The sequence below is a fragment of the Rattus norvegicus genome, chromosome 9 (genome assembly GCF_036323735.1).
Source record: "Rattus norvegicus strain BN/NHsdMcwi chromosome 9, GRCr8, whole genome shotgun sequence".
In the NCBI taxonomy this organism is placed as follows: Eukaryota; Metazoa; Chordata; class Mammalia; order Rodentia; family Muridae; genus Rattus; species Rattus norvegicus.
The window spans coordinates 4,500,223-4,512,557 of NC_086027.1; positions in this window are offsets into that span (position 1 = coordinate 4,500,223).

Sequence of the window (12,335 nt, forward strand, 5' to 3'; positions counted from 1 at the left end):
AAAGAAAGTAAACTCCCCTTGAACATTTAAGGGGCGCAGAGAAAAGGTAAGCATTGAGCGAGCGGTTAATGTCAAAGTCTTCATTTTTTTCTTGATAGTAAAATTCACTTTCTACTCAACTGTGGCTTTGGGGATCCTTTAAAAAGCATGTACAGCATCTTTGCTCAAAGAGGCTATTTCAAGGGACTTAGTATGTCACTAAAAAATAGAACCTCTTGTGAGGGCCAGTGAGATGGTCCCATGGGCAAAGGTGTTTGCTGTCAAACTTGATGACCTGAATTCAATTCCTGGACTCACATGGTAGAAGAGAATCAGTTCCTTCAAAACTCTGTCAAGTTGTCCTTTGACATATATGTCTCTCTCTCTCTCTCACACACACACACACACACACACACACACACGCACACACACAGACACACACACATACATACACACACACATAAAAAATAAATATTTTAAAAAACAACCTTGTAAGGGGTTGGGGATTTAGCTCAGTGGTAGAGCGCTTGCCTAGCAAGTGCAAGGCCCTGGGTTCGGTCCCCAGCTCTGAAAAAAAAAAAAAAAACCTTGTAAGTGATCTATGAAGTAATACTCGGGCATAGTTCAGAGTCCAGTTTTTTTCCTGTAGTAAGTACATGGGACCAAGTCGAAGAGTTAGTCTTTGTGCTGATGTTCCTCTTTTTGGAAGTCTTTACTTCTCATACATAGTTGGCACTCCATGGATAAAATTAACACCAACCCCCCCCCCAAAAAAAACCCACTGGTTTTGACAGTGGTATAACATATTTTAATAACACATACAGAAATAAATTCTATGTGGAGAGTAACTGTAGTTTGGAAAACAAATAATCATTTCTAAAATTTCAGGCTGTTGTCAAGTGTCCAGGCTGGGTCAGATTTTATGGAAGATAAAACTGAAAGTCCTGATAACTTCCTCTAAGGGTACCATACTGCATAAGTCTTACTTTCATAAGACCCATGATATTACAAGGTGATCTAATCAAATGCTGAGCTCTGTGATGGAGCTTTTATAGCAGAGAGGAACTGGAGAAGAAAATTCCCTGAAGAAAGTCTTTCACTTCTTAGGCTAAGCCTCAACAACAATGTTGGAGGGAACCTAGGAAAGTGGGATAGTTCCAGGGATAGCATGGCGATGCAAGGGACTGGAGAAGAAGGTTCAGGAGGACATAGTGTTGGCGAAGGAAAATGGTGTAACTCATTAACTCAAGCCATCTTGTGTATTCTCAAATAATTACATAAAACTGTACTAAGACACAAGAGGTTAAGAATGATTTAAGATTTTAAAACTTGACATAAATTCATATCTACTAGTCTGGATTTTTAGGTAGGACAATGAGGTCCTCATTACATTAGCTAATAAACCAACTTTCATGTTTACCCTGAAGCTTTCCTCACATATTCTTAAACCTGTGCATTCTCTAAATCCCAGGGTGAAGCTCCCGGCATGGCTGCAGTGCTCTGTGTCTTTCTGAGAATCTGCTGTACTTGCGTTTACCAGGCGGACACGCCTAAGCACTAGTTCCTCGAGGACTCTGTCAGGGCTCTCTAGATATTCCTCTGGTTTTGTTGTTCCCCTTTCTCCGTTCACTGGGAAGAGGCAGAGGGTAAAGAACTTCTGACGTTTCGAAGCATTGCTCAGGGATTAGCAGCCTTGAGTCCATCTTCCTTTGGGTCCTACCTCCCATCTCCCAGGTAACACTGGAAGGGAAGTTTCACAACTGTCCTTCTTTAGGAAAAGGTGAAGGCCATTAAGGGAAAACTACGTGGTCCCGGTTAAAAGGATGGATGCTAAGCGTGACCTCTGGTTTAGGGTAAAGAGCTGATATTCTGATTTACTCCAAAGATTAGAGCATTGGCTCTCAGCCATTGGGGGGGGGGGGGACTGAACGACCAGTCTACAGGGGTTGCCTATGACTGTCAGAAAACACGGATATTTACATTATGAGTCATAACAGTAGCAAAATTACAGTTATGTTGTAGCAACGAAATAATTTTATGGTTAGGGGCCACAGCAATGTGAGGAACTATACTAAGGGGCCACAGCATTAGGAAGGTTAGGAACCACTGGATTAGATACATTACGTGAAATTGTCTCCTCCCTTAAGAATTAATCCGTTGGGCAGGACACCTGAAGACATGTCAGGAAGATGGGAGGAGTTAGCTATGCCTTAATTTGAAAACATACTTATGCTTAGAAGCCCCTCTCCACTCAATTGCTTACCACTGAGTCTACCTGCTTTTCTGAGTTCTAATATTTTTTTAAAAGCAACTTTTACTTTTTCTTCTTTCTGTGTCATTTTCAGAAACTGACCAAAAACTAAAGCACCATTCTGTCTTTCTGCAGCTCTGCACCCTTCCTTCTTTAGCTGCTTACTGAGTTCCTTCTCTTTGCTTCTTTTCGCCCTCCTGCTTTCCTGGACCCGAGCTCAAAAGGCAGGACCTTCTCTCTTCCTCTTTCCATTGCCTTCTCGGGGCAGCTGCTGATTTACGGTTTGCCCACCCTGTTCTTCTTTCCAAGTCTAATACGATGGCTCTTGAGTTTAAAATTATTTTGTTAATAAAAGAACCAAAAAGAGAACCCCAATTTTCCTGGTAACAGAGGGGTTGTGCCCCGTAGCAGTGTGCTTGTCTAGGGTTCATGAAGCCCTGGGTTCAGTCCTTAGTATTTCAAAACACCTATCAGCCAAGGAAACAAAAAGCGTATGACCTTTCACAAGTAGCCTTCATTTTCCCACATTTTTCCTAGTCGGAGAGCTGCAGGGAGATACTTTACAAATAGAACCCCGAGTCTTTGAATGCAACCCCCAGGGCTGCTCGGTAGCTTATTACCAAGATAGTGTTTCAACCTCCCTCCAACTTTCTGCACCCACAACGTTCTCTGCTTATTCTATTGGCGATGCCTTTTGGAAATGGTTTAAAAGCAAATAATAACGTTGAAGTTTAAAAAAAAAAGAAAGAAAGAAAGAAAAAAGGAGCTCAAAGACAGAAGTTTAGTAAACACACATGAAAGGAACCGTTGGGTTGGGTTGGTATTGATGCGCCGGAGTGAAATGGAAAGAAACCTGGCCACGTTAGACCTGTGAAAGAGGAAAAGATCGTGGATAAGAATAGTGCTTTCATTTGTTTTAAAATAAAAGGGAATGGGAGGAATGGTTCTCTGGGTTGGCCCCAGTCTTCTCCTTTTGCAGGAATTCTGTTGTCCCTTTAGAAAATATCTAAGCCGTTCCAAGGCACATTGGCAGTGGCGCGGCGCTGCAGCCTTCTCTTGGCACGGCCTCATCCTGTTGCTGGCAGGACAGAGCATGGACCTCTTTAGCCTCTCCTCTGTTGTTCTCTGCACGGGAGCCAGACACTGGGGCTACTCGCGAGGCAAGGCTGGCAGCTGAAGAACCCAGATGCCAAGCTCTGGACTGGACTTCTGTTCTGTTTGTGGCTGGCCCCATCCCTGGCATCTGCCCTGGCTTTGCAGCAGCCTGTGCCCCGTCTGCAGAGCTGGGCTCGGGATTAGGCTTCTGTTGCTCTCATAGCCGTTCGGTCACTGTTTCCCTTTTGAATTATCCTTGATTATGAGAAATGTCCCTTTATGACACATTCCTCCCCGGGTGTCCGCTCAGATGTTGTGCCCGTGCAGCTACAAAGCAGGGTTTTCTAGCTATTGTTAGAAAGGAAGCTCACAGCATGGGAGCACTCTTCCGGCTTGAGGAAGATGTAAAATGAAACACAAAAGCTTGTGTTTCAAACACAAACCTTTGTTTTTTGCAATGAGAAGAAACATTGTGAGTTTCACAAAAACAAACCACTAACACACACACACACATACTCAGACACACACACACTCAGACACACACACACTCAGATACACACACACTCAGACACACACACATACATACATACATACATACATACATACATACATACATACATACATACACACACAACACACACACACACACACACACACACACACACACACACATGACGAGGTGAACTACAGTTGATAGAAGGTGCTTTGCCCGTGCAGCAGTGTTGAAATGATCCATTGGGATTTGAATGTCTCACACCCAATCCTGACTCTGTCATCCTATCCAAATGAATAATTTTTTTAATGATCTTTTTTTCTCAATTTCTACATCTGGAAAAGTAATTTCTCCCAATGATCATCTCTCCAGCTTCACGAGTCTAAAAAAAAAAAGTCCTCCACCTCATATAAACCTGATTTGATTTCTGGTCACGCTGTTTCTTACTTCATGAGGTCAAGTACATTCCTATACCGCTTTAATCCTGTTTGCTCACCTATAAAATGGGAGAGCAGTGACCTGTCTTGTGGGGTTACTGTGAGTGTTAAAGTACAAATGCATGGCGTAGTATACTGCACAGAATGAAAATCTAAATGTATACTCACTGGTGTTAGGTTTTCCTATAGTCTGGAGCAAGGATAGCGCCCACTGACATAGAGACCTGTGTTTTTAATCTCATTGTTTCGTCCTTTTTTGCTGCTAAGGAAGTAAAACATATCCTTGAGACTCTTGGGACTCAGGTTTCAGACAAAGTATATGGAGACTAGATGTCTGTTCAGGGAATCAAGTTCAGGGAAGACTTCAGGTTTATCTGTCTGGACAAATTGTTTTAGAAAACTTAAGCTGAAATGCAGTCTTCACATATCATTCCTCAAAAAATGTATTCCTGAGGTGGCTGACAAAATAAACATGTTGGAGAAAGAGCTCACTAAATATTTAGATCTCTGGTCACCCCTTCCCCTTGAAAATGGGCTGTCGATAACTCATGCAGACAATATTAGCAGATGCAAAGCACACTGGCAGGATCAGTCATCCTTGAATGAAACTTCAGTCACTCACCAACCCACCTGAAAGTCTTAAGGGCTAGGAGAGGCTAGTACAGGTGTTCTGTAAAGGACTGCAAACACTGTGCCTTTTGAAATGGACACTCATCTGTAAATGAATGACTGGGACTGTGTTCCAATAAAACTTTATTTATAAAACCAAATGATGGCAGGACTTGTCACATCCCTGAGTCAGTTTTCTGAGTTCCGGTACAATGGGTTAAACATAAGATCATCAAATATACAGAATATTGTGGTATAATCAATTTTTAAGCGGCTCGCAGTTTCCAAGTAGAGCATCTCTTATTTCTGATTTCTTTCTAGTTCATTATTCTCTGAACTGAGACCTATGAGAATGTTAAGAAATGTGAAGAATGGGCTAAGAGCCTACAAGTCAAGGGTCATATTAGAGGAGCGGCAGAGACAGGCTAACAGGGTCTGGAAAAGGGAGTTAGGTGCTTAGAGAATAAATACTCCTCTCAGCCGACCACTGCCACAGGGTCTTGTGTCTATTATTCAAGAACATTCTAGTTTTCTGGTTAAGCCAGGAACCTGGCAAAAAACAAACCTCTGGAGCTTTTACTATTTCCCAAGGGTGGAGATGGAGCTTGAGAGTAGAGGATAGGCTCATTCAATCCATACTACACAAAAAGAAAACATTTTTTTTCTTACCAATTTTAAAAACTAGTGCCACAGCAATGTCTGAAAGTTAGAAGTCAGTATCCATGGCTTTTAGCACCTGAGAACTTGTAGTTACCTTCGAACACCTGAGTATTGATTCAGATTTGCCTCCTCAAAGTCACCACGCTGGCCTAAAACTGTGTACCACAAAGGTGGCACTGCCAAGCCTCACGTGACATGCTCTGTGACATTGCACCTATAGCCTCTCAAAGCATCAACAGCATGGAAGAATGACGGGCACTGGCAGTTCACTACTGTCCTTTCTCTCTGTGGATTCAACAGATGTAGGTCTACAACCCAACAGAATCCATTTCTCTCCCACACAGTAACACCTCATTTTGCTCTAACTGCTAATAATTCAGACTTGTTTTTCCCTTGACATGGGTCTAGAAGGAATTACCAATGCATCATTTACAAGTTCGATTCCCTGATTTAATGGACTCTTTAACTATAGATTATTGACTAAGTGCAATAAACATGTGTGGTTTTATTGGACAATCTCAGAGCGCACTGTTTGTGGAAACTTGGTGTGTGAGTTGCAATGTGCAGACATCGGACTGTGTGGGAGTCATTTTCATTGATGCTGGCTAAAATTCCTGTGTGGAAAGGAACCTGTATTCTAGGGTTCTTTGTAAACATTGGAACTCGACCAACCCCCACCCTCATTTTCAGCAGCAGTTCTCCCAGAATAGTCTATTGTGCCTGACAAGATAGCTATTTGTCCAGTCCTGACCTAGCGAAGTTTCCACTAGATAGCAGTCACTCATCCAATAATAAGAATGTGCACCCTGGCCTGGTTTATATTTTATGTTGTGAAAACCCAAATCAAGGGACATCTGTTGATGTGGAAAAATAACAAACCCAGCAGCCCACATTTAATTCAGCATTTTAGAACGTCTGACGGCCCATCCAGTATTCTAGAGAAAGGTGCTTGGGAATGAGTCGGCACAACCCTTGTGCCTCATAAGGCGTCTTGAAGTTTGATTAGATATTAACTAGAAGGCTGTTCTGTCTCTCTTTTATAGCTGCAGATGCAATGCGCTCATTTTATAACATATCTGCTGTTTGGGATAAATCACTAAGGACAGATGTTCACCACGTTTCAGTTCAATAAAATTCTTTGCAGAGTCTGGTCAGACTCGTGGCTGGTTGCGTTAGGTCTCCATCCAGGTCATTATTTGGAAAATCAAATTCACAGAACAAAATAGAGTCACATTGAGGACATTGGAATTAATATTCTGTCTGTCTGTGTGCTTGCCCTTAGTTTTTGACGACAACAAGCCCGTAGGAGTTCCCTTTGGTGTCCCAACCTCTCCCTTTCATAAACACATTCCGCGCCGTTTCGTCTTCTCTGGTAACGCCATGGTTAGTTTGCTTTCCTGCCCTGGATCCTGCAGGAACCCCATTTTAAGGTTGTTCAGCAGAAGAATTTGCTCCTGAAGAAGCCCAGAAACTCCATGTTCAGTCTTTTCATGGCAGTAAATAAGTTTTCAACAAGCAAAATGCCACGTTTACTTAATAGTTGTGTGCACACTGCAGAGCTGTTAGTAAGGTTTGGACATCTTTCCTGTGCTGTGTAACACATCTTTTGGAAAAAAAAATGACAACACATAATCTACTCACTTGCCAATATTCTTTTTTTTTGATAGTAGGAGAAATTTGAGCTTAAGAAGTTGTGACTGTATCTCTTCGCTGATATTTTCTTGAAGAAGTTTCACATGGTTTTAAATTATTTATCCAAGAGGACAGATGATAAACAGTCGCACATCATGATGTGCAAGGTAAAATGTGTGCGTTACCAGATGTCTGCAAACGAAAGCTCTTGCATTTGAAAAACTGCATGACTTGAGGAAGTGTGTGTGTGTGTGTGTGTGTGTGTGTGTGTGTGTGTGTGTAAAGGAATGGCTCTAAGTAAGAGAATAGACCCCATGGTTAAAATGGTATGGAAAGGACGATCAGTGGTATTTTTTCCTTGAAATCGGAAGAAGGAGATCCAGGATGTGCATCAAGCATTCTGCCATGGGCTGATTGGATGAGCAAAGTGGGGAGGGAAGCTCATGGCTCATGTGCTCACCAGTGAAGTTTGCTTGCTGTGGATTATTAATGCCTGTCGGAGCTGAAGAGATGTCCCACTCTTTAAAATACGTTTAAAGAACGTATTTCTCACTGTGACGGGAAGTGTACTTTTCCACGCATGCGCTTTGGCTTTTCAGAGGGGCCGTGAGGACATTTAAAGGTTGGCCTCAGTCTTTCTCCTCTCACCCCAAAGTAGGTTCCGAAACTACCCAGGAAAAAAACTCTTCTATTTTGAAAATTCCTGAGTTTATAGTGATAGACGAGAGAGAATAAAAATGGTGTCCTTTCTTTTATTTAAAGATCGCCTTTGTGTGGAACTGTCATTAAATATTTGCTTTCTCTGAGCATTTGTATATATTTTCTTAGCTCTTAACTACCACATTTCAGCTCGGTTTTGTATCTGCTAGCCCCGGCATTTACAACCTACGAAAACATCATAAATCTACTTCATTTTTCTAATAAGACATGAAAGTCCTTAATTGGCCTTAATGAAATGCACTTAAAGGGCAATAAACGTGTTTAAGCCCCTCTTGCAGGGCGAGCTTCAGCTCTCTTCTCTCTCTGCTCTCTCCTCTGTTTTAGCCTTTCTGGTAATTAATCATTTATTCATATGTGACGAATCAGTAACTAGATCAAGCGACTACTGCACAATTGCATGATAATAAGCTGCTCATATATGTGTCAAGATTTAGCAATCCTTTTTAAGGCCCAATTTAAAGTCATTTTACAACTAACCAGACTGCGTCTCTGAAGCATCATCCCCTAGTATGGTTTTTTTAAAACATATTTTCATTTGGAAACCATCTTTTTATTTTGTTTATAGAGCCCAGTCCACTTTGAATCCACCCATGGCACCAGTGTGACTGTCAGTAATGCAAACATTTACCATTGTTTTTTTTTTCAGTCTGCTTGGAATTCTCCCTTTGATCCAAAGGGACGGGTATGGAGCAGAAGCAGAAGAAAAAACCCTGGCTATAAATAAAGGTCTGGGCTTCCCAGCCACCCCTACTATACATCCAGATCATAAATCTGATGTGATATATATGGAGAATACTCATCATTTGCTTGTACCTTAACCCTGAGAATCCCAGCAATTCCTTGTGCCTCGAATATGCCAGTGGCAGCTTCTCTGAGCTGTGGGGGAAGTCTTACTTTCAACACAAGCTGAGCGTTCAAATCTGTGTGGCGTGTTCACGTGTTTTCCTCGCCGTGCGTACAACAGTGTGAATTTGGCAGTAAGCAAAGGTGAAGACGTACGAGAAAGGGTGTGGCCTGCCTGATTTGGTAAGCCGATTGGTCCCTGAAGAAGCAAACCGGGAGCTGCCCCTGGAATTTCCAGGCAAGTGCGTACAGGTTGAGGAAGCAGAGGTGGTTACAGGCATAGCCGGGAGCCCATCTCCAACATGTGTCAGTGCGTGGGGAGCACTGGCTGTTACGTCCATCAGATGTGACAGGGTTCAATGTTTGGATAGCTCTAGCAGGTGGCAAAATCGATGCTTTAGTTATGGTCACAAAGAGGGAAAAACGATGTTTTCCTTTCGTGGCTGGAGGTTGGATGTTAGTTGGGGTAGCTAGGAAAACAAGAGGAGTTGGGAGTTTCAAAATGTCAGATGAGCCACAAGTCTCTCTCCTGGCCATTGCAGGAGGCCTGTAGGGTAGGGAGGGCAGGAAGCGGGCCTGGACCGAGAGAAACAAGAGACCTGGTTCTACCAACCCTGTTATTTTAGATTCGGGAATTTTCACCATGTAGCCCAAATGCAAACTTGCCAAATGTGCCCACTCTGGCTAACATCCAAGTTAGCATTAGAACATCATGCTAAAGATGAGATTCTCCCTGTGACGGAATATGTCCACCCCCATGTGAGATGAGAGGGTAGCAGAAGTGAGCTATGTTTTTAAAGAGATTGCCATTTTGTTACCTTCTACTTTAACAGTGGCCAGGGCTAGAGGATGCAGCCACCTTTATGCCCGGAAAATGACCGGGCATGACCAGATTCTATTCGCAACGAATGTTTCTGAAGCTTTTGAAAGTTGCTTGCATAAGCAAAATTCTCCCCGCATTTCAACTGTGGGGAGGCTCCTCTAATGCAGAAATGGAATTTCCCACTTGTAAAACCATTAGACTTCATCATACCAGACTTAATATATACCTGTCAGTTCACTTTGGCCCAGTGACGTTATTACATTATAATGTATCAATGTAACAAACTATTATGCATTAGTTTCTTGAAAAGTGAGTTTTGCTCTGTCTTCTTTTACAATTACACATTTCAGAACAGGAGGCACAAAATTAGTGAGATTTAATTATGGCCCCATCCACTGTATTATCAACAGAAAGGGCTTCCTCTGGAGTTGTGCAGTGGGCTCAGCCTCAGGGATTCACACATAATCGTTCTGGTTTTCTAATCTATCTATCTATCTATCTATCTATCTATCTATCTATCTATCTATCTATCTATCTATCTATATCAGACTTGTTTTACGCAGTCTAGGATTCTGGTTGAAACCTAATTCTTTCATTTTCCAGGTGCTATTCATTCTGTTTTATCAGTTAACTTTAAAGGCAATATTTAAATGTAGCAAACATATTTTCATGCCTTAATGTGTGTGTGTGTGTGTGTGTGTGTGTTCTATACAATTGTGTTTGTGTTTCTGCACGTGCAGGTGCTTGAAGGGGACAGCCATCTTGGGTTTGACTTCAGGAATCTTCCTCAATATTCTCCATGTTAACTTGTGTAGATAGATTTTCTCTTGAACACATTAATTTCCCCATACTTGCTGGCCAGAAAACCCAGGGTACTTCCTGTCTCTGCTTTCCCTGAAGATCTGGCTTTTGATATCTGTGCTGTGAATCTCAACACTGATCCTTCAAATCCTACGGGAAAAACGCCTTACTACCTGAGCCATGTCGCAGCCCTCCGTGTTACTATAATGTCACACCCTGTGCTGTTCTGCTTTCTTTAACTCCTGTGCGTTGCAGCTGGTTTGCCCGGCTCTAATTTATGCCACAGTGAAATGTGGCTTGTGTTCCTGTCCCACACTGTCTTGTTTATGACAAAATAATATTCCTCTCTTTGGTTTGTGACAAAATTCGTTAGGTCAAAGAGCCTTCTAAAAACAGTGTAATGATGAACCTTGATCAAAGCTACAGCAAACCTGGTTATCTGTGTTTCCCTCGCCAGTGGATTTCAATAATTTCAGGAGAAAAAGTTGCTTCTTCAGAAAAAAAAAAAAAAGCTGAGCACCTAACTGTGCCTGAGACTGGAGGAGCCGCTTTGCGGCCCTCTCTCTGACTAGCATCACCCCTAGAATTTTGCAGAAACAATGACAATGTGTGCAAATAATCACAACATCTAAAAATAATTGCAATACAATCATAATTTAGCAGTAATAGGCAAAGTCCAGACCCGGCCTAATCTGTTGGTGTCTCTCTGGTTCTTCATTTATGCTGGGCAGCTGGAAGATAGCATTTTGCATGGACCACAAAGAGTGGAATAAAACAGCAAGATGTACTGTATTTTACTGAAACATACGAGGAAGGGCAGCAGGGGACTAGTCAAAGCCCAATATTCAAAGACTGTAATTTTTTATCACTATTTTATTTCCTGTATAAAATGTTTTTTGGGTATAAATATTGGATGGAAACAAAATATACCATGTTTGCTCTTGTGGAGCCAAGACCTAAACCTACTGTTTATTAGAATTAAACTAATATTATGTAAGAGGTTTTACAGTTTTAGCATTTTATTATTATTTATGTCCTATCTGCTCTGCATAAATAGAGCCTTTTGTCTTTACAGCTAATAAAAAGCAACAGTTGTGATAACTCAGTACTGTTTGCATTTCAAGGTATTTTCTGTTTGGTCTCCGTGGCTGGTGGAAGGAGACGGGACCCCAAACCGAAGCACAGCAAAGTTTAATAGCAAACACAGGAGTTATGGCACAGATGCCCAGACAGAGACGACTAAAAAAACTGAAAAAAATTAACATGACGTCTGACTGCTACAAGAGCTACAGCAGAGATGGATCTGCTCCTGGGTGTCCAGGATTTGCAGAGCACCTGTCTGTCTATTGATAGACACCCTTCCCTAATTACTTTTTGATTTCTCAGAACACTTAAAGAAAAAGTTAATGGCTTTATTAATGATTGGCAGGAAGGCCATGTTTGTCCACAATCCCATATTTTCTGATATTTTCTAAAACAAGACTTTTCTGAGGGGGAAATGAGAGGGCTCTTGTAAAAATTGGAAAATTCAAATCATTTGCTTTTGGAAAGTTCTTGGAGCTGGAGAGATGGCTCAGCAGTCAAGGGCACTGGCTACTCTTCCAGAGGTCCTGAGTTCAATCCCCAGCAAACACATGGTGGCTCACAACTGTCTGTAATGGGATCTGATGCCCTCTTCTGGTGTACTCCCTGACAGTGTACTCATATACATAAAAATAAATAAATCTGAAAAGTCCAGGATTTTTGAAGTTCCCGAGAAATCATACAGAAACATTCACCTAGGAATCTGGACACCTAGGCTGGTGGCTTGAACCTTGACCCTTTTGTGGCATGTTTTAATAACACTGCTGCTGTTGTACAATGGCATTATAGGAAGCTCCTGGAAAGAATAGAATTTTGTCCCACCCTCATCCCTATTACAGGTTAGTGGAAGTGGAAGACAATGCAGCCATTCAAAGGGATTTTCAGGAAGGAGTTTTCATTACACGGAGA